The sequence below is a fragment of the Phyllostomus discolor genome, chromosome 11, assembly GCF_004126475.2.
Source record: "Phyllostomus discolor isolate MPI-MPIP mPhyDis1 chromosome 11, mPhyDis1.pri.v3, whole genome shotgun sequence".
Classification (NCBI taxonomy): domain Eukaryota; kingdom Metazoa; phylum Chordata; class Mammalia; order Chiroptera; family Phyllostomidae; genus Phyllostomus; species Phyllostomus discolor.
The window spans coordinates 57591043-57618883 of record NC_040913.2 but is presented as its reverse complement, the minus strand read 5'-3'; positions in this window follow the sequence as shown (position 1 = coordinate 57618883).

The following is a 27841-nucleotide window of genomic DNA, read 5'->3' as shown; positions in this document are numbered from 1 at the left end:
ATAGTTGGGTGCAGCCAATCCATACAAAATCCTAGGAAACAGACTGGTGCTTTCCCCTTATGGGAAAGCTACAGAACACCCTCCCAGCATTCAGCAGACCCAAAATCTGGACTCTTGAAGCCTACTGGGTACCCCATGTAGTGGAGTACAGGGATATAATCCCTAAAAGATTCAGACTAATGCCTCAGAGGAGAGGTAACACACCCACCATCTTCCCTGAAGTCTGAAGGTTGGCTGCCACAGGAGATCCAGGAATCACAGCTATCTGTTTCCACTAGATGCCATTTCAGAAATAGTCCAGTGTGCTGCTAGACTAGTATTGACAGCAAGCCAGCAGGCAGAGACAGACAAAAGTGGATCCTGTGGTAACTTGGGACATTTGTTAACATACCCCTGGACCCAGTGCTGATAAAAGCCAACTTTGCAGAGCAGCCTGGCCACTGGGAATAGCTAAGCCTGGAGAATCAGCCACAAACAGTACATCACCTGTGGCTTCAAAACAGCTGCCAAGAACTATACATGGACAGCACCTGACACAGGCTTACACAAGACTCAGACATTAGAACAGTATCCAAATGGAGAAACCAGTAGGCAAGATCTAAACTCTGCTGAGACAAACCCACTTGGTACTTTTTTCATTATTTTCACTATTTTTCTTTTTCATGGCCTTTTTATTATTTTTATCTATTTTTGTTTTTCTCTTATTTTTGGTGCTCTAATTTTTCTTTCATTTCACCTATTCTACTCTTATTTTTTTATTACTCCACTGTTCGTTCTTCTCTCATTTTATCACTTTTGTTACTTTTTCTGTCTTCCTTATCCCCATTTTTCTATTTCAAGTCATTATAAGTATTAGTTCTCTTCCCTTGTCTCCTCTCATAATCACTTTTCTTTCCTTTGGTCTTCTCATATTCTTTTTCCTTTTACCCTTTCTCTACTATTCATTTATCTTTCTGCTTTTATTATCCCTTGCTCTCTTGTTATTGATATTGCTGTGGTGGTCAGGGTATGGAGGTTCTTGGTTTTGGTGTTCTTTTTGTCTTATTTTGCTTTGTTCTGCCAACACCTATACAGCAGCATACAACACATGGTGGGGCTTGAGCCTCTTAGCCAGCCAGAGGGAAGTACCCACCAATGAATGGGCTGATAACAGTCAGGACCCAAATAAACAGGAAAGTCCACATAACCCACACAGAGGACATTCTTAGAACATCCAGATCAAGAGATCGAGGAGTCTGCACCACTGGGTCCTACAGGACTCCTAACACATAAGGCCACTCCACAAGACATAGAGTCAAAGGAAATCAATCTAATAAATAGAAACAAACACAAAGAGGATATTTAAAATAAGGAAACAAAGAAAAAAATGAAAGGAACAGAGGGACATTCAAAGAGTTAAATGAAATCAAAATGAGGAATTTGTCAAACATAGAATTCCAAATAATGGTTATAAGGATGCTCAAGGAACTTGGTGAGAATAACAAGTAACTTTGTGAGAACTACATCGGCATGAAAAAGGATAAAGAAACCTTGAATAAGAACCAGTTGGAAATGAAGGATGCAATATCTGAAATGCTGAATTTTTACACTAGAATGCTTACACTAGAAAGAATTAAAAGCAGACTACATGAAGTAGAGGATCAAATCATCAAGTTATTAACCAAAGTAGAAAAAAAAACTGAGTCACAGCAAAAATATTTAAAAAAAGACTCAAATGAGGATAGTTTAAGGGTATTTATGGACAACATGAAATGTAACAATATTTCATCATAAGGATATCAAAAGGAGAAGAAAAAGAGCATGGGATAGAAAACTTGTTTGAAGAAAAAATGATAGAAAAGTTTTCTGACTTGGTAAAGGGAAAAAGCCACACAAGTCTGGGGAGCACAGAAGGTCCCAATCGAGATAGGCCCAAAGAGGCCTACTACAAGACACATTAAAATCCAAATGGCAAAATTTAAAGACAAAGAGAGAATCTTAAAGGCAGCAAGAGAGAAACAGCTAGTAACATACAAGGGAGTTCCAATAATGTATCAACTGATTTCTCAACAGAAACACTACAAGCAAGAATGTATTGGCATGAAATATTCCAAGTAATGAAAAGCAAAGACCTGCAACCAAGACTACTCTATCCATTAAGGCTCTCTTTTAGGTGAAATAAAGAGCTTCCCAGACACAAGAAGCCTAAAATAGTACATCTCCACCAAGCCAGCACTGCAAGATAGACTGAAGGGACTGCTTTAAAAAGAAGAAGAAATGGAGAGAAAGGAGGGAACATAGGTACAAAGGGGAAAAATGGCAATGAATAGGTAGATATTGATAATAACTTTAAATGTAAATGGATTAAATGTTCCAATCAAAAGACATAGGGTAACTGAATGAGAAAGAAAATGTGACCTACACATACACTGTCTACAAGAGACACATATCAAAACAAAATATATACACTGACTGAAAATGAAGAGATGGAAAAATATACTTCATGCTAACAGACATGAAAAAAAGCTTGGGTAGCAATACTTATATCAGACAAAATAGACTTCAAATCAAAGGCCATAACAAGAAACACAGAGGTCATTACAAAATACTTAAGGGAGTAGTCCAACAAGAGGATATAATCCTTGTAAACATCTGTGCATCCAACATAGGAGCACCTAAATACATAAGAAAAATCTCGGAAAATTTCAAGAAAGACACAAATGGCAATACACTCATTGTAAGAGATTTTAACACCCCACTGTCAACAATGGATAGATCTTCCAAACAAGAAATCAACAAAAATATTGCAATTTTGAAACAGTCTAGATCAAATCTATTTAAATGATATTTACAGAACATTTCAACCCAAAGAAGCAAAATATATATTCTTATCAAACACACATGGATCATTCTCAAAGATAGACCATATGGGAGGACACAAACAATTTGTGGACAGAATAAGAATTAACAATTTGAGGATAAAAATATAATTTCCATGGTAAAAACATAATTTCAAAATGACAAGGAATCAAACAGACAAAAGATTTGAGAAATTCTCTATAAATGAAATGGGAGGGGGGATTTTTTTAATCAGAGAAATAAAGTGCCAAGATAGTTAATCCAACTTAAATAGTTTTTTATTAAATATAAAAGTTAAAACATGAAACAAAGCATTTAGCAATAACATATAAGAAAACTTTCTTTTTAAAAAATTGTTGTTCAAGTACAGTTGTTTCTATTTTTTCTTCACCACTCACCCCCACCCCGGCTATCCTCACTTCCCACCCTTGATCCTACCCATCTTTGGCTTTGTCCATGTGTCCTTTATAGATGTTCCTGAAAACCCCTTCTCCCTTTCCCCTCCACTATCTCCTCCTTCCTGCCCTCTGGTTACTGTCAGTTTATTCTTAATTTCAATGCCTTTGCTTATATTTTGCTAAATTGATAGATCTTCCAAACAAAATAAAGATATTGCCGCATTGAACAATGTCCTAGATCAAATAGACTTAACTGATATACATAGAATCTTTCATACCAAAGAAGCAAAATACACATTCTTTGCAAATGTACATGGACATTTTCGAAGATAGACCACATGATAGGACACAAAACAAGCCTCAACAAATTCAAGAAAATTGAAATCACATCAAGCATTTTCTCTGACCACAAGGGACTGAAACAAGAAAATTTTCTTGACAAAAAAGGAGTATTTGAATCTAAACATATAGTGTTCTAAGATATGGCATGAGCAATCCAGATGTTCTAATTAGATTTCTGAAATTGAAAGGCAAAGAATAAATTCTTCAAGTACATTAAAATTTTACTACCTATAAAGAGGAAAAAAATAAGCCAGTCTCAGACTTCTTCACAGCAACATTTAAAGCCAGAAGACAATACAGTAATGTCCATAAAGGCCTGAAGAAATAATGAGAAACAAAAATATTTTCCTAGTGATGTTGTTATTCTAATAGAAGAGAACAGAAGGCAGGCTTCCAGCAAAAATGGAGGCATAGGTACACACACTGTGCCACCTCGCAAAAGGAGGACAACAACAAATTTAAAAACAAAAAAAAATCAGAACTGACAGAAAAATCAAACTGTATGGAAGTCCAACAGCAAAGGAGTTAAAGAAAAAACATTCATCCAGACCGGTAGGAAGGGCAGAGATGGGCAGCTGAGCAGAGAGGACTCCTGGCAAGGCAGCAGCTAGAGGACTGGGGAGCACAAGACAGCGGCTGGCAGGCTGGGAGAGGTGGCAGCTATACGCCCAGGTGTGGCAGCAGCTGGCAGACCAGATGGTCCCACATTTGCATGCAGATAAACTGGGAGGGACAACTGTGGAGCAAGACAGACCATGCAACCCAGGGTTCCAGCACAGGGAAATAAAGCATCAAAACCTCTGACAGAAAAAATCTGTGAGGGTTGAGGCATCAGAAGAAACTCCCAGACTCACAGGAGAATTCACTGAAGAGACCCACAGGGTCCTAGAATGTACACAAAACAATCCACCTAGGAATCAACACCAGAAGGGCCCAATTTGCCTGTGAGTAGCAGCAGAAGTGATTGAAAGCTGACAGAGAGCTGAGCAAGTGGTATCGTTTGCTCTCAAACCCCTCTCCCACTTATATATGAGAGTTGTCCCACCCTGGTGAATACCTAAGGCTCTGCCCCTTACTATGTAACAGATGCACCAAGACAAAAAAAAAATGGCCCAAATGAAAGAACGGATCAAAGCTTCAGAAAAAAATACAACTAAGCAATGAAGAGTTAGCCAACCTGTGAGATGCACAGTTCAAAACACTGGTCATCATGATGTTCACAAAATTGGTTGAGTATAGTCACAAAATACAGGAAAAAGTGAAGGCTGTGCAAAGTGAATAAAGGAACATGTACAGGGAACCAACAGTGAAGGGAAGGAAAGCAGAGTCAAAATTAACAGTTTGTACCAAAAGGAAAAAAATAAACAGTCAACCAGAACAGAATGAAGATACAAGAATTTAAAAAAATGAGGAGAGGTTTAGGAAACTCTGGTACAATTTTAAACATTCCAACATCTAAATCATAGGGGTGCCAGAAGGAGAAGAGGAAGGGCCAGAAATTGAAAACATATTTGAACAAATAATGAAGGAAAACTTTTCCAATCTGGCAAAGTGAATAAACTTCCAGAAAGTCCAGGAAGCTGAGAGAATTCCAAAGAAGTTGGACCCAAGGAAGCACACACCAAGGCACATCATAATTACGTCACTCAAGATTAAAGATAAGAAAAGAATCTTAACAGCAGCAAGAGAAAAGAAGACAGTTACCTACAAAAGACTGTCAGCTGATTTCTCAAAGGAAACCTCATAGGCAAGAGGGGCTGGAAAGAAGTATTTGAAGTCATGAAAGGAAAGGACCTACATCCAAGATTACTCTATCCAGCAAAGCTAACATTTAGAATGGAAGGGCAGATAAAGTGCTTCCCAGATAAGGTCAAGTTAAAGGAGTTCATCATCACAAAGCCCTCATTATATGAAATGTTAAAGGGACTTATCTAAGAAAAAGATAAAAAATAAGCACAGTAAAATGATGACTCACAACTGTCAACAACCAAACCTTAGAAAAAACAAACAAAAAAAAACCTAATCAAACAACTAGAACTGGAACAGAATCATAGAAAGTGAGATCACATGGAGGGTTATCAGTGGGGAGGAGTAGAGGGGAGAAAGGGGGAATAGGTACAGGGAATAAGTAGCATAAATGATAGGTAGAAAATATACAGGGGGAGTGTGGGGGATACTGAAAGCTGGTATCATAGCCAAGGTTGAGTGCTTAACAAAGCTACACTTGACTGTTTGCATCTACAAGGTGAATCAAGCCAGCAGCTGACACAGCCAGAATACACAGAGGTTGAAAAGGAGATAAATAACCTTCAATTGCATGCACTAAAACTTTTGCAGAAGACATATGTGTCAGTTAGATAGCCTGGGAATGGAACAATCTGTGCCTGCAGCTTCTCCCTAAGTTTGCAAAACATCCTTGAGCTTTATCTAGCCAACCCCTATAAAATGAGTGTGAAGCCCATGTTCAGGGTTCATTGAATCTCCATCAGAGGTCAGTGTCACACCCGGTCCCCCCTTTTCCTTAAGCTGTCTGTGTTGTGTCTTTTCTAATCTCCTGTCACCCCCACTCAGGTACCCCCACTTGACACTGGTCTCAGCAGGGGAGTATAAAAATAATATAGGAAATGTAGAAGACAAAGATGTTATATGCACAATGCATGGACAAGAACTAAAGGGGTAGGGAGTTTGGGTGCAAGGGGATGTGCAGGGCTGAGGGGAATGAAGGGAGGAAAATGGGAAACTATAATAGCATAGTCAATAATATATATTTTTTTAAAAAAATAAAGGCAATAAGATATACATTCTTGAACTGGAAAGAACAGAAAATGCAAACACCATGAGCCCACCATGATTAGATAAAACTAATCAAAGAAATATCTACAATTAAAAAGAAAACCAAATTTTTTAAAAAAAAATAGAGAAAACAAAAATAAAGAAGTCATTTGTGGTGAATTAAAATTACCCATAATTTTTTGTCACTTTTCCCAGCAAAAAATAGACATTTGTTTGTTTGTTTGTTTGTTTGTTTTTCTACTAGAATCTGCAGTAAAAATGGCACTGTGTCAGTTCCAGATCTAGACTTTAAAGGGACTGAAAATTTGGGGCATTCTCTTTCTGAGCACTATGCTATGAGAAACTCTACTAGCCAAATGGAGAGACAATGTGTAATTGCTCCAGTTGAGCTTCTAGCCAACAGGAGGCATCAAGGGACAGCAGTGAATGCCCTATATTAGACATTCTAGTCAATCACCACAATCATGGGAGATAATGTCACAGTTATTGTATTAAACCACTAAGCTTTGGGATATTTTTTTACAGAGCTTTAAAAAACTAAAACTTTAATACAGAATGATTGACAGCACTAAAGCCATTTTGAAAAACTAAACATCTAAGAAAATTACAGCTATGAAGCAGGATAAAAATATTGTAATAACTGCACTGAGATAAAGACTATTGTAACTCATAATAGCTTCTGTTTCACTTCACATATAAGCCAAAGTCTTTACAATGGCCTATAGGCTCTGCTTGATCAGCTCTGCCATCTGTAAACTTCTGTTCTCTTCCATTAATTTCCTCTTCACTCACTCTATTCTAGCAGTGCTGTCCTCCTCACTGGTCCTAGAACTGCCAAACATGACTTTAAGGAATTAATCTAGCTTTTCAGTGCCTTGAATGGTTATCCCACATATCTCACTCCGCTTGCCTGTTTTCTGCAACCTTGCCTTCACAATGAATTATTTGAGAATACAACCTTCTTCTCACTCCCATACCTGGCCCTCCTGCTCCTTCTTACCCTGTTTTTCTATTTTTATTTATTTTTTTATTTACTACATTATTATGCTTCCTTTCATTATTTATTTTCTATCTCCCCCTCAAAAATACAATAAACTCCACAAGAGCAAAAATCCAGTTTAGCATCCATTTTATTTACTGAGGTATCTCAAACATTTGAGACCATTTGTAGCTGATATTTGGTGATCAGCATATATGAATTAATACAATTAGGAAGCCAGAAGTCAAGAGAAAAATGTAAGAATGCTGATTTTCCTATTTTTATGCTAAGTAATCAACATTGCATAGCATACAGTATTTTTAAATGAATTCAACCATCTTGTGCTTTCCATAATGCTTTCTCAATACTTATCAAAGGTTATGTAATTCCTTGATCTGAAGATGGCAGAGGAGTGAGTGGAAGCCACACTAACCTCCTCCCAGGAACAATCTGGAATTACAACTAAATTGTGGAGAAATTACCCAGAACAAACAACTGAACTATAGTGAGAGAGAAGCCTTTTGACCTTAGACAGACAAAAGAACCAGCTTTGCCATAATCTGTCTGGTAAGGAGTGCAGTGGAGATGAGAGACGGCTGGCTGGGCGCCCACAGGCGGCAGCACTGGAGGGATAATTAAGCAGCAGGCTGGACCCCCTGAGAAGAATGGGGTCTAAACCCTAAACTGGGATGCCCAGCCTAAAGCACCAGAGCCCAAAAAGTACACAGATAACAACTGGCGACGAAAAGCAACAGGGTTGCTCTCTGCTAGAGATGAATGGCTGGAGATGCAAAGAGTCATTTAAAGGACCAATGCACAAATTTTCATTTGTTGTTACATACCTAGGGTTCCAGCAAAGGCAGGAGAAGAGAGTGCTGGAGACACCTGAGGAGAGACTGGGGATGGAAGTTTTGGGGAGAGAGCAGAAGTACTCACAGGGACCCTGGTGCTGAGTCATCCCCCAAATGGTAGCCATTGTGCTCAGGCAGACCACTCCCCTCCAAGTGGCAGCAGCCTGAGGTGAAGCAACAGCCTGCCCCCAAGAGAGAGACTCTGTCCTAGCTCTGTGGTGCTTCAGCCTGACTGCTGAGTTTCAAGTGACTAGAGGACAAGAGCTTGGGGGAGAGAACTGAGAGAGTGGCCATGGAAATCCTGGGCTAAGTCATCACTTATACTGCAGCAGTCATCCTGCTCATGCAGACCACCCCACTCCAAGCAGCAGTGGCCTGAGGGAAAACGATAGCCCCAATCCCAGAAGGAATTCTGTCCTACCCTATGGGGATTAAGCCTGACTGCTGAGTGCAAAGTAACTAATTAAAAACTGAAGGAGACCACTATATACAGATCTCTGGCAGTCTCAGAGCAGACTGCCTAAGGTGAGATGGTGTCAACAACTGACACCACCAGAGGTGGATCCAGAAAGAAAAAAATAGTGCTAAATAGTAAAGGCTACTGAGATGAAATCCATCATGGTCTTCTCCATGGTTAGTGATATTTTCTTTCCTGCATAGCTTTTTAAAATTAATTTCTTGTCCAGCAAGTTTGTATATATTGTCACTAGAATTTATACTATAGATTATTTCTCTCCTTCCTATAATAGTCTTAATCTTTTTATACCCTTATTAATACTGGCTCATTTGTTGTTGATTCTGAGATGGGGGCAATATTTTTGCAGCTGTGGGTTTGTTTCCTGGGCTTTGTGGTTCTCTTCTGGAACAACCTGCACAACAGTATACAACAAGTGGCAGGTGGAGTGACCCTCAGTCAAACAGCTGGAGGGAAAACCCACCAAAGAACACCCAATAATAATCAAAACCAAATACATCCAGAACACCATCATAAATGGCATCCCAAGAGCAGCAAGTTCAAGAGACCAAAGAGACTGCACCACTGAAACTCACAGGTCTCCTAACATAGAAGTTCATACCAAAAACTCAAGGGAGTCAGAACAGACCCATTTAAGAAGCAGAGGCAAACAAAAAGCATCTCACAAACAACAGAAAGACAAAGAAACAAACCCCAAATAAAATGAAAGGAGGGAGTCTCAAGAAGAATGTTAAATGAAAAAGAGGGAAGTCAACTAACAGATAAAGAGTTCAAAGCAATGCTTATAAGGAAGCTCAATGAGCTCACTGAGAATTACCAAAAACTACTCAAAATCTATGATGAACTCACTACAAACTACCTCAGCCTGAAAAAGGAAATAGAAACTATCCATAAGGGCCTAGAAGAAATGAAGAATATAATTTTGGAATTGAAGAAAACAGTAGAAGGAATCAAAAGCAGTGTAGATGAAGCAGAGGATTGAATTAGCAAGCTGGAGACCAATGTAGAACAAGACACCCAGAAAGAGCAAGGAAAGGAAAAGGTACTCAGAAAGAATGAAGAGGTGTCAAGGGAACTGCGGGACAACATTAAACATGATACCTTTATAATAGGGACACCAAAAGAAGAAAAGGAAGGGATAGAAAACCTTTTTGAAAAAGTGATGATGGAAAACTTCCTTAATTTGATGAAAGAAAAAGTCACACAAATCCAGGAAGTACAGAGGATCCCAATTAGGGGGAACCCAAAGAGGCCCACTCCAGGACACATTACAATTAAAATGACAAAATTCCAAAGCAAAGAGAAAATCCTACAGGCATCAAGAGAGAAACAGTAAGTAACATACAAGGGAGCACCAATAAGGCTAGCAGCTGACTTCCTAGTGGAAATACTCCAAGCCAGAAGAGAAAGGCAAGGAATATTCCAAGTAATGAAAACCAAAGGTCTGCAATTGAGACTACTCAATCCATCAAAGCTCTCAATTAAAATGGAAGGCCAAATAAGGAGCTTCCTGGACAGAAGAAGTCTCAGAGATACACCTCCTCCAAACTAGTTCTGCAAGAATTGCTAAAGGGTCAGCTTTAAGAAAAGGAAGAAAAAGAGCAGGGAGGACACAGCTACAAAGGAAGGAACATGGCAATGAATAAGTACCTATCAATAATAAACTTAAATGTAAATGGATTAAATGCCTCAATCAAAAGACATAGAGTACCTGGATGGATTGAAATCATGATCCACACATATGCTGCCTACAAGAGAACCTCCTCAAAACAAAAGACCTGCACAGGCTGAAAGTGAAGGACTGGAAAAAATTTTCCAAGCAAATGGACAGGGAAAAAAAGCTGGGGTAGCAATAGTCATATCAAACAAAATAGACTTCAAAACAAAGGCCATAAAAAGAAGCCCATAAAGACATTTCATAATACTCAAGGAAAGAACCCATCAAGAATATATAAACATTATGAATATATATACACACAACATAGGAGCAATCAAATATATATTATAAGTAAAATATAGGGGCATTTCAACAAAATATATTGACAGCAACACAATCATGGTAGGGGATTTTATCACCCCACTGTCAAAAATGGATAGATCTTCCAAACAAAATATCAACAAAGATACTGCTGCATTGAACAATGTCCTAGATCAAATGGACTTAACTGATATATATAGAACCTTTCATCCCAAAGAAACAAAATACACATTCTTTTCAAATGCACATGGAACATTTTCCAAGACAGACCACATGGTAGGGCACAAAATAAGCCTCAACAAATTCAAGAAAAATGAAACCATATCAAGCATTTTCTCTAAAACTGAAACACATCTCAAAAAGAAAAAAATCTCAAAAACACTCAAACACATGGAGATTGACAGAATACTATTAAACAGTCAATGGCTCATCAATAAGATAGAAAAAATCAAAAAGTTTCTGGAAGCAAGTTAAAATGCATGTACAGCACTTCAAAACTTATGGGACACAGCAAAGGCAGTTCTGAAAGGGACATTCATAGTGACACAGGTATGCCTAAAAAGGTAGAAACATTTCAAATAAACTACTTAAACCTACATCTACAAGAATTGGAGGAAGAACAACAAAGACAGCCCAGAGCAAGCAGAAGGAAGGAAATAACCATGATCAGAGCAGAATTAAATGACACAGAGACTAAAAGAACAATTCTAAGGATCAATAAATCCAGGAACTGGTTCTTAGAAAAGATAAACAAAATCGATGAGCCTTTAAGCAGACTCATCAAGAAAAAAGAGACAGGACCCATATAAACACAATCAGAAATGAAAGAGGAGGGATTACAACTGATAACACAGAAACACAAAGGAATGTAAGAAATTAGTAAAAAACTATATGCCAAAAAATTTGAAACCCTAGGTGAAATGGACAAATTTCTAGAAAAATATACTCTTCAAAACTGAATGAAGAAGCAGAAAGCCTGAACATACCAATGACAGCTAACGAAATTGAAGCAGTAATCAAAAAACTCCCAGTACACAAAAGCACAGGACCTACAGTTTCACAGGAGAATTTTATAAAATATTTAAGGAAGAGCTAACTTCTATCATTCACAGACTATTCCAAAATCCAAGAAGACAGAAACGACCATACTCTTTTTATGAGGCCAGCATCATCCAAATCCCAAAACAAATAAACACAACAAAGAAAGAAAAATACAGATAGATATTGCTGATGAACATAGATGATAAAATCCTCAACAAAATACTGGCAAGCCTCATCCAGCAATACATTAAAAAAAATCATACACCGTGACCAAGTGAGATTCATCCCAGGGATGCAAGGATGGTGCCATATTCAAAAATCAATAAACACAGTACATCATATGAACAAAAAGAAAGAGAAAAACCACATGATCATATCAATAGATGGAGAAAAGCCATTTGATAAGGTACAGCACCCATTTATGATAAAAACATTCAGCAAAGTGGGAATAGAGAGAGCATTCCTCAACATAATAAAGGCCATATACGAGAGACCTACAGCGGACATCACACTCAATGGGCAAAAACTAAAAGCTTTCCTACTAAGATCAGGAACAAGACAAGGGTGTCTGCTTTCACCACTTCTATTGAACATAGTATTGGAAGTCCTAGTCACAGTGATCAGACAAAAGAAAAAAAGGCATCCAAATTCAAAAGGAGGAAGCAAAATTGTAATTGCTTGCAGGTAACATGATATTGTATACAGAAAACCCCTCCAGCCAAGATGGAGGTGTGAGGAAACACACTGTGACTCCTCGCACAACCAAAAGAAGGACAACAACAATTTAAAAACAAAAAAAAAAACAACCAGAAATGGCAGAAAATCAAACTGTATGGAAGTCCAAAAACCAAGGACTTAAAGAATAAATATTCATCCACACTGGTAGGAAGGGCAGAGATGGGCAGCTGAGAAGAGAGGACTCATGGCAAGGTGGCAGCTGGAAGGCTGGGGCTAGCAAGGCAGTGGCTGGTGGACTGCGCGGTCACACATTCACCTGCAGATAAACCAGGAGGAAACTCCCCAGTTGGGGAGTGAGACAGATGGCACAATCCAGGGTTCCAGCACAGGGAAATAAAGGCTCAAAACCTCTCACTGAAAACACCTGGGGTTGAGATGGCAGTGGGAGAAACTCCCAGCCTCACAAGAGACTTCCATGGAAAGACCCACAGAGTCCTAGAATGTACAAACACACCCACCTGGGAATCAGCACCAGACAGGCCCAGTTTGCTTGTGGGTAGCAGGGGAAATGACTGAAAAATGACAGAAAGCAGAGCAAGCCCCACTGTTCCCTCTCAGAATCCTCCCCCACATACAGGGTCACAATGCAGCAACATGGGTTGCCCCACCCTGGTGAACACCTAAGGCTCCACCTCTTTCTATGTAATAGCACCATGACAAAAAAACTGGCCCAAATGAAAGAACAGGTCAAAGCTCCAGAAAAAAATACAACTAAGGGACCAAGAGAGAGCCAACAAATCAGATCCACAGTTAAAAACACTGGTAATCAGTATATTCACAGAATTGGTTGAATATGGTCGCAAATTACATGAAAAAATGAAGGCTTATGCTAAGTAAAATAAAAGAAAATGTACAGGGAACCAACAGTGACCAAAGGAAACTGGGACTCAAATCAAGTGTGGACCAGAAGGAAGAAAAAAAAATCAACCAGAACAAAATGAAGAAATAAGAATCAAAAAAATGAGGAGAGGCTTAGGAACCTCCAGGACATGTTTAAACATTCCAACATCCAAATCATAGGGTACCAGGAGGATAAGAGAAAGAGCAAGAAATTGAAAACTTATTTGAACAAATAATGAAGGAGAAAAACCCCAATCTGGCAAAGGAAATAGACTTCACGTAAGTCCAGGACCTCAGAGAGTCCCAGGAAGATCAGAGTGTCCAAGGAGGAACACACCCAGGCACATCATAATTACATTACCCAAGATTAAAGATAAGGAGGGAATCTTAGAAGCAACAAGAGAAAAGGAAATAGTTACCTACAAAGGATTTCTCATGAGACTGTCAGCTGATTTCTCAAAAGAGACTTGGAAGCAAGAAGGGGTTGGAAAGAAGTATTCCAAGTCATAAAAGTCAAGGACCTATGTCCAAGATTACACTATCCAGCAAGGCTTTCATTTAGAATGGAAGGTCAGATAAAGTATTTCTCAGATAAGGTCAAGTTAAAGTTCATCATCACCAAGTACTTATTATATGAAATGTTAAAGAGATTTATCTACTAAAAAGAAGATTAAAAATATGAGCTGTAAAATGACAACAAATTCACAGTTATTAACAACCACACTTAAAACAAAAACAAAAACCAACTAAGCAAACAAGTAGAACAGGAACAGAACCACAGAAATGGAGATCACAAGGAGGGTTATCACAGGGCAGTGTGGGGTGGAGAGGGGGGAAAAGGTGCAGATAATAAGTGGCATAAATGGTAGATAGAAACTAGAAAGGGGAAGGTTAAGAATAGTATAGGAAATGTAGAAGCCAAAGAACTTATATGTATGATCCATGGACATGAACTAAAGAGGGGGAATGTGTGGGGGAGGTGGTGTGCAGGGTGAAGGGGAATAAAGGGAGTGGGGAATGGGGCAACTGTAATAGCATAATCAATAAAATATATTTTAAAAAAGAAAACTCTACATACTCCACCAAAAGACTAATTGACTTAATAAGTGAATTTGGCAAACACCAGGATACAAAATCAATATTCAGAAATCAAAGACATTTTGGAACACCAAGAATGAAATATTAGAAACAGATCAGGAAAAAAATCCTATTTCTTATAGCAACAATAATAATAGGGTACTTAAGAACAAACGTAATGAAAGAGGTAAAAGACCTATACTCAGAAAACTACACAACACTCTAGAAAGAAATTAAGGAAGATATAAAAAAAATGGAATCATGTACTATGTTCAAGGATTGGAAGAATTAACATCATCAAAAAGTCCATACTACCCAAACCAATTTACAGATTCAACACAATCCCTATTAAAATACCCATGACATATTTCACAGATATAGAACAAACATTTCAAAAATTTATGTGGAACCATAAATGACCTCAATTAGCTGCAGCAATTTTGAGAGAGAAGAACAAACTACGAGAGATCACAATACCTGATATTAAACTGTATTACAAGGTCACTGTAATCAAAACAACCTGGCACTGGCATAAGAACAGACACATAGACCAATGGAACAGATTAGAGAGTCCAGAAATAAACTCAGCTCTCTATGTTCAATTAATATTTGACAAAGGGTTCAGAAGCATAAAATGGAGGAGAAAGTGCCTCTTCAACAAATGGTGTTGGGAGAACTGGACAGCTACATGCAAGAAAATGAAACTTGATCACCAACTTACACCATACACAAAAGTAAATTCAAGGTGGATAAAAGACTTAAATATAAGTCATGATACAATAAGAGTCCTAGAGGAGAACATATGGAGGAAAAATCAGATGTTCCATGGAGCAATATTTTCACTGATATGTCCCCTGGAGCAAGGGACATAAAGGAAAGAATAAACAAATAAGATGTCATCAAAATAAAAAGCTTCTGCCTGGCTAAATTAAATAGTATTAAAATGAAAAGAGAACTGAGACTTCTTTAAGGAAAGAAAGGAAAAGAGAGAGAGAGAGGAACACAGGTACCAAAAAAAAAAATGGCAATGAATAACCACCTATCAATAACTTTGAAAGTAAATGGATTAAACTCTCCAATCAAAAGACATAGAATACCTGAATGGATTAGAAAGCATGACCCACAGATCTGCTGCCTACAAGAGAACCTCCTCAGGACAAAAGATCTACACAGACTGAACATGAAGGGCTGGAAACAAATTTTCCAAGCAAATGGACAGGAACATAAATTGGGTAGCAATACTCATATCAGACAAAATAGACTTTAAAAATAGGGCCATAAAAAGCAACCCAGAAGGTCACTTCATAATTCTCAAGGGAAGAATCCACCAAGAACACATAAGTGTGTAAATATATATGCAACCAACATAGGAACACCCAAATACATAAAGAAAATCTTAGAGGACTTTAAGAAAGATATTGACAGCAACATGATTATAGTAGGGAATTTTAACACCCCACTGTCAAAAATGGACAGATCTTCTGAACAAAATATCAACAAAGATATTGAGGATTTACAACCCCTAGATGAAATGGGCTTACGTGATATATATAGCCTCACATCCCAAAGAAGCTAAATACACATTCTTTTCAAATACACACAGAACATTTTCAAAGATAGACCACATGGTAGGACACAAAACAAGCCTCAACAAATTCAAGAAAATTGAAATCATATCAAGCATTTTCTCTGACCACAAGGGACTGAAACTAGAAACCAACCTCAACAACAAAACAAAAACTCAAAAACACTCAAATTCATGGAGATTGAATAACATGCTATAAACAATGAATGGATCAAAAATGAGATTAGGGAATAAATCAAAAAGTTTGTGGATACAAATGAAAATGAACTGACAACAACCCAAAACTTATGGGACAAAGCAAAGGCAGTCCTGAGAGGAAGTTCATAGAAATACAGGCCTACCTAAAATGATAGAAATATTTCAGACAAACAACCTAACACTACATCTACAGGAACTCAAAGAACAACAACAAAGACAGCCCAGAGCAAGTAGAAAGAAGGAAATAACCAAGATCAGAGCAGAATTAAATGACATAGAGACTAAAAGCAAAATTCTAAGAATCAATGAATCCAGGAGCTGGTTCTTCGAAAAGATAAACAAAATGGACAACCCTTTGATCAGACTCATTAAGAAAAAAAGAGAGAGGACCCAATTAAACACTATCAAAAAAGAAAGAGGGGAGATTACAACTGATACCACAGAAATACAAAGGATTGCAAGAAAATATGAAGAACTGTATGCCAAGAAATTTGAAAACCTAGGTGAAATGGACAAATTTCTAGAAAAATATAACCTTCCAAAATTCAATAAAGAAGAAGCAGACAGCCTGAACAGACCAATAGCAGCAGATAAAATTGAAGCAGTAATAAAAAAACTCTCGACATACAAAAACCCTGAACCAGATGGTTTCACAGAAGAATTCTACAAAGCATTTAAGGAAGAGTTGATCCCTATCCTTCACAGAGTATTCAAAAAAATCCAAGAAGATGGAAGACTTCCAAAATCTTTTCCTGAAGCCAGCATCATTCTAATCCCAAAACCAGATAAAGACACAAGAAAGAAAATTTCAGGCCAATATCATTGACGAACATAGATGCTAAAATCCTCAACAAAATATTGGCAAACTGCATCCAACAAAACATTAAAAAGATCATACACCATGACAAAGTGGGATTCATTCCAGGTATGAAAGGATGGTACAATATTCACAAATCAATAAATGTAATACATCACATAAACAAAAGAAAACAGAAAAATCACATGATCACATCAATAGATGTGTAAAAAGCATTTGATAAAGTATAGTACCTATTTATGATAAAAAATACTGAGCAAAGTGGGAATAGCGGGAGCATCCCTCAACATAATAAAGGCCATATATGAGAGACCTACAGCTAACATCATACTCAATGTGAAAAAAAACAAATCTTTTCCACTAAGATCAGGAACAAGACAAGGATGCCCACTTTCTTGGGCATCCATTTCTTTCACCACTTCTATTCAACATATTATTAGAGGTTTTAGCCACAGCGATCAGACAAGAAAAGGAAATAAAAGGCATCCAAATTGGAAAGGGGGAAGCAAAACTGTGATTGTTTGCAGATGACACAATAGTGTACATAGAAAATCCTATACACACCACCAAGAAACTACTCAACCTAATAAATGAATTTGGCAAAAGTGCAGGATACAAAGTCAATATCCAGAAATCAAAGGCATCTTTGTATACCAACAATGAAACATCAGAAGCAGAAATCAAGAAAAAAAATCCCATTTGATATAGCAACAAGAAAAATAAAGTAATTAGGAAAAAAAACTAACCAGGGAGGTGAAAGAACTATACTCAGAAAACTACAGAAAACTGAAGAAAGAAATCAAGGAAGACACAAACAAATGGAAAGATATACCATGTTCATGGAGGGGATGAATTATCATTAAAATGTCCATACTAAACATACCTATTAAAGTACCAATGGCATATTTCACAGATATAGAACAAGCATTTCAGAAATTTATATGGAGCCATAAATGACCCCAAATAGCTGCAGCAATTTTAAGAAAGAAGAGCAAAGTAGGAGGGATCACAATACCTGATATCAATCTGTATTACAAGGTCACTGTAATCAAAACAACGTGGTACTAGCATAAAAATAGACAGATGGACCAATGGAACAGATTAGAGAGCCCAGAAATAAACCCAAGTCTCTACAGTCAGTTAATATTGGACAAAGGGGGAAGAAGTATAAAATGGAGGAAAAAGAGCCTCTTCAACAAATGGTGTTGGGAGATCTGGACAGTTACATGCAAAAAAAATGATACTCGACCACCAACTTACACCATACACAAAAATAAATTCAAGGAGCATTAAAATTTTTAAATATAAGTCATCACACCATTAAAATCCTAGAGGAGAACATAAGCAGGAAAATCTCAGACATTTCATGCAGCAATATTTTCACTGATATGTCCCTTACAGCAAGGGATATAAAGGAAAGAATAAACAAATGGGATCTCACCAAAATAAAAAGCTTCTGCACAGCTAAAGAAAACAGTATTAAAATCAAAAGAGAACCAACCATATGGGAAAATATATTTGCCAATGATACCTCAGACAAGGGTTTAATCTCCAAAATATATAAAGAACTCACATGACTCCACACCAGAAAGTCAAACAACCCAATTAAAAATGGGCAAAAGACTTGAACAGACACTTCTCCAAGGTGGATATACAGAGGGTCCAGAGACACATGAAAAGATGCTCAATATCGCTAGCCATCAGAGAGATGCAAATTAAAAGCACAATGAGATAGCACTTCACACTGGTGAGAATGGCTAGCATAAACAAGTCAATGAACAAGTGTTGGAGAAGTTGTGGAGAAAAGGGAACCCTAGTGCACTGTTGGTGGGAATGCAGAATGGTGCAGACATTGTGGAAAACAGTATGGAATTTCCTTAGAAAACTAACAGTGGAACTGCCTTTTGACTCAGCAATTCCACTGCTGGGATTATACTCTAAGAGCCCTGAAACACCAATCCAAAAGAACCTATGCATGCCAATGTTCATAGCAGCACAATTTACAATAGCCAAGTGGTGGAAGCAATCTAAGTGCCCATCAATAAATGAATGGATAAAAATACTGTGGTACATTTACACAATGGGATTCTATGCAGCAGAAAGAAAGAAGGAGTTCCTACCCTTTGCCACAGCATGGATCGATCTGGAGAGTATTATGCTAAGTGAAATAAGCCAGGTGTTGAAAGACAAGTACCATATGATCTCACATATTAGTAGAACCTAATGAACAAAACAAACGAGCAAGCAAAATATAACCAGAGACATTGAAATTTAAAGCAAACTGACAGTAACCAGAAGGGAGGTGGGAGGTGATAATGTGGGTAAAGGGGGAAAGGTTTTCAGGAACATGTGTAAAGGATACATGGGCAAAGCCAATAGGGTTTGTATCAAGGGTGGGACATGGGGATGGCTGGGTTGGGGGTTGTGTTGAGGGGAAAATGGCAACAAATGTACTTGAACAATGATAAAGCTTGTATAAAAATAGATTTATCTAAATAAACAAGAATTAAATTCAGTACTTTAAAGAAGTTCTTTAATTCTTTTATTTGATATTTTTCTGTTAAACTCACATGAAATAATTTTAACACATTTAATTTTTACACGAGTATGCACACATAATCCCATTTTTGCAAGCTTATCTCCTGTGCAAACAGAAATACCTTATCAGTCCCTCTGCTTGTCTGCACAGAAACACATCTATAGTGACACTCAATATCAACATAGGTTGTTTCTGGAGTCTGGGATTTGTATATATCTTTACTTCCTCCTTCGAACCTGTTTGCGTTGATTAAATGCTTTATAATAAATATGTATCAGTTATAAAAATTAAGAAGTCAGGTATAAAATATAAATTACTTGCTGATTAAAGAGATATCTCTACCTAAATGTCCCAAAAGTAACACATTCAACATGCACATCCTCCATCAAAAAATAAAAATAAAAAATGACTAGCTTTATGTTTTTTATTCCAAGCCTGTTTTCTTGTGTTTCATCAAGGGTGAGACAGGTTTATCAAACTGCAACTTAAAATTTAAATCTATCATTGACCCCTTCTGTCTTAACAAGGCAACTGGTTATTAATCATTCTATGTTTCTAATTTTAATTAGTATCTCAAATTCATTTATGTTCCTCAGTTCCATTGTTGTGATAGATACCCTCTGAAGGAACAAGTCCAAATGCTTTCACACATCACTCAAATATCTGAGAATATGTCCTCACCCTGCTCTATTACCAGAGTCACTAAGTTTCCCCAGCCTCAGCATCCCTTTTACATCCTTAAAGTCCTTTCCTTTGCTGCCATGCCATGAGAATATTGTGATGAGACATGATCTGTGTGGGGAGGAGAGGGAGTGTGCACACTGAGTAAGAATAAATGCCTGTACAGCCCTCTTCTCACTAACAATAGGAAGATGGCAAGATAGTGTGATATAAGTCACTTATTGTTTGTTTAATACCAACCCTGTGCCCAAATTGATCCAAGACTCTGAGGAAAATCCTTACACACACACACAGGAGATGATATTCCCAGGTCTTCCATATACTCCTTATGTGAATTTGGACAGATAACTCAATTCCTCTTAGCCTCAGTTATTCCATCTGTAAAATAGGGCTGCTAATGCCTCCCTTTCAATGTCATAGGCTATTATTCTATCTTTTATTGGCTGTGGGAAGCTGTTGCTCTGCTCCATGTGTCTTCTCATTCCAGGAACACATGAAAGATCAGCTCTTACTTAAGACTTGCCATTCTTTTGACAAAAGAAAAAGAAGGGGGAATGGAGTGCAAATGTACAATGACTCTTAAGAGTTTCTGCTCAGAAGTGCCATACCCATCACTGTCACCAACATTTACTTAGCCAAAGCAATTCAAATGGCTTTAACACCCACACTTAAGCTATGCTCCTTCAACAGGGAAGCACTGCAAGTCAATTTCAACAGGTGTGGCTATCTAATTTCATCATGGGGAAGTAGGAAGCAATTAAATTGAAGGCACTAATATGTCTACCACCAGGTATGTCAGGTATTCCTAGGAATTTACTACTCAACAAGGTTCTAAAATGTGCCTTGCTTTTCATGGAAGGTTAGTGATAGGTTACTAGAAAGAGATTATGTGGTAGAAATAATACAGAAGAAATGGTGACTTCCTTCATGAAATGGCAATAACTCGGATGCCAAAGATTAATGAGGAATTGTCCTGGCCAAGTTGCTTAGTTAGTTGGAGTGTTATCTCAATGCTCCAAAGGTGGTTCAATCCCCAAGTAGGACACATACAGGAAGGAACCAGTGGATGAATAAAGGAGTGGAACAACAAATCAATGTTTCTCTCTCTCTCTCTTCCTCTTTTCTGTCCTCAAGATCAATAATTTTAAAAAGAGTAATAAAGATGTAACTTATTCTTGGACAATGTGGAGAGAATACTTACTAGAGTTTTATCAATAGAACAAGAATAGTATGTACATATTTCTGGTTAACACTGAATTTCTCACATTAATGTTTCCCACTGTTTTATTTGAAATGTATCTTAGGTCTCCTATTTTAATGAATAAAATTTAATCATGTTTTTATTTTAAAAAAGAAATAAACTCAAAATTGTAAATAACTAAAGTTTTATCAAGTTCACAACAGACAGCAGGAGATTCAAGCAAACACATAAATCAGTTTTCCACTTTAAGTTTATGGGTTACTAATGAACTAAAAAAGGACACAAAGAGTGGCTTCTGTAAGGAGGATCTGCATGAAGGTTTATTTAGAAATGATTAACTAAAATCTACCTTATTAAAGATTTACAGGGATTAATGTTTATAGACATTTTAAAATGTTTAATTGACAACAAAATTACTAAGCCATAGGATGGATAATAGAGCCAACCCTTGTTAAAATGACAGAAGTCAAAATATCCATCTCCTGCATGCCCTCCTAGTCCTTATCCACCCTCACCCCTGACTTCAAACCCCTGCTTTTTTTCCCACAGCATCTTCTCAGGTCTAATAATTATCATTCTATCTCTTGCCTTCTATAGTCCAGGACATATATCTTTTCCCAGTCTGTTCTTAGCATAACAGAAGTGTTGTTGTTTTTTAAAACTTTATATGTGACCCTTTCAGTCTCTGCTCTCCTACACTCCAAGAATAAAGATATCCCGACATCCAATGCCATAGATTAACTTTGCCTGTTTTCTAACCAAAGAGGTAAAAGACCTATATTCAGAAAACTACACAACACTGAAGAAAGAAATCAAGGAAGACACAAACAAATGGAAACATATACCGTGTTCATGGATTGGAAGAATTAATATCATCAAAATGTCCATACTACCCAAAGTAATTTACACATTCAATGCAATACCTATTCAAGTGCCAATGCTTATTTCACAGACATAGAACAAACACTTCAGAAATTTATATGGAATTATAAACGACCCCGAATAGCTGCTGCAATTTTGAGAAAGAAGAGTAAAGTAGGAGGGATCACAATACCTGACACTAAACTATACTACAAGGCCACTGTAATCAAAACAGCCTGGTACTGGCATAAAAACAGGCACATAAACCAATGGAACAGAACAGAGAGCCCAGAAATAACCTCAAGTCTCTATGGTCAATTAATATTTGACAAAGGAGGCAGCAACATTAAATGGAATAAAAATAGCCTCTTCAACAAATGGTGTTGGGAGAACTGGAAAGCCACGTGCAAAAAAAATGAAACTTGAGCACCAACTTACACCATATACAAAAATAAATTCAAGGTGGATTAAAGACTTAAATATAAAACGTGACACCATTAAAGTCCTAGAGGAGAATGTAGGTAGGAAAATCTCAGATATTTCACGCAGAAACTTTTTTACTGACTTGTCCCCTAGAGCAAGGGACATAAAGGAAAGAATAAACAAATGGGACCTCATCAAAATTAAAAGCTTCTGCACAGCTAAAGAAAACAGTATCAAAATAAAAAGAGAACCAACTGTATGGGAAAACATATTTGCCAATGATACCTCAGACAAGGATTTCATCTCCAAAATATATAAAGAACTTACACGACTGCACTCTAAGAAGACAAGGAATCCAATTAAAAAGTGGGCAAAGGACTTGAACAGACACTTCTCCAAGGAGGACATACAGAAAATCCAGACACATGAAACGATGTTCAATATTGCTAGCTATCAGAGAGATGCAAATTAAAACCACAATGACATACCACTTCACACCAGACAGAATGGCCATCATAAACAAAGCAACAAACAACAAGTGTTGGAGAGGTTGTGGAGAAAAGGGGACCCTAGTGCACTGCTGGTGGGACTGCAGGCTGGTACAACCACTATGGAAAGCAGTATGGAACTTCCTCAGAAAACTAAAAATGGATCTGCCTTTTGACCCAGCGATTCCACTGCTGGGACTATATCCTAAGAATACCAAAACACCAATTCAAAAGAACCTATGCATCCCAATGTTCATAGCAGCACAATTTACAATAGCTAGATGCTGGAAGCAACCAAGATACCCATCAGTAAATGAATGGATCAAAAAACTATGGTACATTTACACAATGGAATTCTATGCAGCAGAAAGAAAGAAGGAGCTCCTACCCTTTGCAACAGCGTGGATGGAGCTGGAAAACATTATGCTTAGTGAAACAAGCCAGACAGTGAAAGACAAATACCATATGATCTTACCTTTAACAGGAACCTAAATAACAAAACAAAGAAACAAGCAAAATATAACCAAAGACACTGAAATAGAGGACAGGCTGACAGTGACCAGAGGGGAGAGAAGAGGGAATTTAAGGGGACAGTGGGAAGGGTTCACAGGAGCAAACTTAAAGGACACATGGTCATAAACTAAGGGGAGGGTGGTAATGGGAGGGAAGTGGGAAGGGTGGGAGGGGGGATTGGATTGGGAGTAAAAAGGAGAAAACTGTATTTGAACAATGATTAAAATGTAATTTAAAAAATAAATAAAAATTTTTAAAAAAGAAAAGAAAATCCTTTGATTAAAAAAAAAAAACTTTGCCTGTTTTTATGTGTGCTCCTGTGTGTCTGTTTTCCTTCACTCAACATTGACTTTGTCATAATAGATCATTCATCCTAATTGATGTATAGAAGTATAGTGTGTGAATAGATCACAAAATATTTAGCCACTCTACTCTTGATAGACATTTGGATAGTTTCCAGTTTAGCCCTATTATGAATAGGGTTACTGTTGTTATAGTAGACAGTTAGACATGAACAGAATAGGAACAATAAGCCAGGTACAGAAGGTCACCAGGACAGAAAGCCTGGGGTACCTGTGGGCAGAACTGGGAGGACAAGCATTATAGGGTAGGACCTCACCCCCAGGGTGACTTTTCCTCTGCTAGCATATTGCTGGCCATGTGACTTAGACCCCCTGACATTTTATACCACTGGCCATGCAGTTCAGACCCTCTCCTGACCTGTCTTCCCCTGGCATGTCACTAGTCATGTAGTAGACCCCCTTAGAGGAGGAACAGGGGGCCAGAGAAGAGCCTCATACATCTCCCATACAAGCCCTTTCATAACTACTCCCTTAAGCATTAAGCCCTCAGGAAAATGAGGTTCTAACACACATCAATTGATCTTGGGAACAAAGCCTTGGGTTTCTTGGTCACAGAGTTTTGGTCAAACTAAAGATGGCATCTAGGCCTTAGTTGTGTTTCAGCTCTAGACCCAGAGAAGCAGCAAAACCAAAGTGGGCTGACATTGGTTGTAATGACTAATGATCCTCTGCCCTAGAGCTGACCAGTGGAGACCATGGCCCTGAGGAGACACACCTGGAGCGCTGATGAATAATCTATTGAGATCCTCCACTGAGATCTCCAGATAAAAGCCCTTAAGACAAAAGACCCAGTGCTCAAGCTCTCTCTCTCTCATACCTGCACCTTTTCCTACCTCCTTCTTTCCCCAGGCAAGCTCTCTCTGGTGTATGCCTGTGCCTTTCTCCTTCTCCTTTCCCCAGGCTAGTGTTCTTTGCTTTCTCTCTCTTAAGCTCCAATGGCCCTACTTTCACCTCTGTAACTTGTTTCCTGAGTCCACACAGACCAGCTCACTCACTTTTCCATGGCTCACTTTTCCTACCTCTGTGACTTTCCAAATAAACTTGTGTTTGTATTTGAGTTTCTAGGCTCTAAATTCTTTTCTTAGCCAAACTCAATGACCAAGGTCTAACAACTGATGCCATTTTCCATTAATACTATAACATTCTAGTTTGCATCTGTCTGGACACTCAATTTACAGATTTGTTCAGACCTTTACATAGGATTAGAATGACCAGGTCATAGGGCATGTATATATTTAGCTCTAATAGTTTTTCAAAGTGGTTGTACCATCCTCCAGAATTTTTGAGGCTTCATATTCATTCATAAAACCCTTAATAGTTGGCACAGTATTTTCAAATGAAATGGACCTAGAATGCATATCTTCTGATTCCAAGTCCAGTGCTTTCTGCACTCAGTAAATTTAATCCCTTCTTTAAACAATACTTTTCTCTCTCCAATATTTGCTGCCTTCTTTCTTGAACACCACTCAGATAGATGAGTGGACAGCTAGTCATTTATGAGCCATTCTCCCTGAGGTATCTTTGCCTCAAAGATGGTCAGTAATGACTTCAAATAATAACTCTAGTTGTGGGATTTTCAGGTCCCATAAAACTTCAAGGAATCGGAAAGAGGGGAGAAGGAGACCATTTCAGTCACAAGGAACAGTTGAGCAAAATCACTCAAATCGCAAATGACTGCTAACCTCAATAGAGCAATACCCAATGAAACACAATAGGAAATAGAAAGCTCTTCTTTTATCATGGGAGCTTTAGGGAAAACACTTTGGAAAGGTATTAAGCCCTTACTTCTCCAATGTGATACACAGAAACCAAAAGGATTCTTGAAGATGGCCTGTCCCTGAGTCCAGTGTATGGAGAAACTGAGCAGAAAAGGTTGAGAAAGATGACAATGGAAATCAAGCCCCAATCTCCTGATCACCCACTCAGGTGTGCATCTGTTCCCTGATTCTGTGTTGTAAATGAAAAGAATGGTTTTAACATATTCAGATGTTTTCCATTTATCTTGGCCTGATGCCTGACTTTTCATGCAGTTGAACTTAATGATACTAGTTAATTGTGAATCACTCTAATACTTTCATATAAACCTCTCAAGCCTAATGTGCAAATTTATGTAAAACAATGCAAAAATTAGAAATGCATTGGCACATTTTTAAACCAGAATTGTAGCACTCTGTCTAGTCAAACAGACTGCTCATTTGCAAAGTGTCTATTTGCAAAGCATTCTGCCCCTGGGCGTCTCAAATCTCCTTAGCAAGTCAGTGGTCTCAAATTTGAGAACTTTGTTCTGAATGTGCTATCTGCTCTCTTTACTTTCTCCTCACTGCTTCCAGCAGTGTGGATAAAAGGCTAAGTAGAATTTCACCCAGCAACTCCAACTATGGCCAGAACCTAAAACTCATCCTGGGAAAAATCCGAATTGCTCCCTTCAACATACAAGACTCAAATTTCTTTTTGCAGACTTGATGTGGCCTGTTTGTGGATAGGCCTTGGACCAGCTTTTGGACTCTCAGTAGTATTTGAGGTTGAAGCAAGGCAGCTGCTTTGAAAGCTGACCAACACTACAGACATGTCAGGCTCTGGATTCTGCAGTTCTGCCCTCAGCCTCATTCAAGCTTTGGGGAAAAGAGCCAGCACTGACAGTTCCCAAATGCATCAGCAGGGGGCACTTGTGACTCATTGACCCAAGGTCAGCTAGCACCAAAGCCAAGAAGTGGGCCAAAGATCAGTCCCAAGAGATGCTGGAAGGGGGCCAGCAGGGCAGGGCCAAGTCATTCTACAACCAGCAGTGGGAGGGGAGCCCTTCTGAGAATTACCTAGCTAATCATATAGCTGTGGGAGTGGAAAGGGTGATGGGAGAGAAGGAAGGATCTTCTAGGAACTGGCAGTCAGCCAAGGCAGAGCTAATGGCAGCCCTCCCGTGCAAGATAAGGCAGGCAGTGGAGGCTGACAGCTGAGAAAGAGCACTCCTGGGACAGGAAATGCTCCAAAGGTGAGTGTGAATCACTGTCTCCTCTAAGAGGATGGCTCAGGGTTTTCCCAGCAACTCAATCCCAGGTTAAAGGGACATCATCCCTGAGGCCCCTAGCAGCTGGGACATTTGACTCCATCCATGTCTCTGCTCAATGGCCCACTCCACTGCCAACAGCTCATGTCTACTCAAGTTATGCAAAAGGTTTATTTTCCATATTAAATTGCTCTGTAAATGCTGCTTTCACATGTGACCAGTAATAAATTCAATTTTCACCAGTTTGGATAGTTGTCATCACCACCCCCCCCACCCCTGACACTGGTATTCTAAAGTCTTGATACTTGAAGTGTGGTCCCTGAATTAGCATTATCACCCTCAACTCTGAGCTTGTCAGATGCAGACATCTGGGGCCCACCCCAGACTTCCAGAATCAAAATCTGCATTTTAACAAGACCCACAGGGGATTTGTGTGCACACTGAGTTTTGAGAAAATCTATTCTAAAGCATTTCTCTAAATCTCCACCAGGCTAAATTGGGTTTCAGTATTTCCAGTTAGCAGCTAGGTAACCTTGAATAAAATACTTCATTTCCTCAACCTCAAATCTTCATCTGTAAAATAAGGATGCTAATGTTACTTAATTTAAGATAATTAAAGTGAATAATAAATTAGAATTTGTCCTATAACTTGTGAATAATGATCAAAATATTCAATTTTATTCTTATGTTGCCTCCTGACTAAATGATTATATCATAAACTCCTGAGAACAGGACACAGTTCCCCCTCTACTTCTTTTTTATCTTCCCTGTATACCAAGTGCAGTGTTCTGCTCACAATGAGGTTGACTATTGGACATT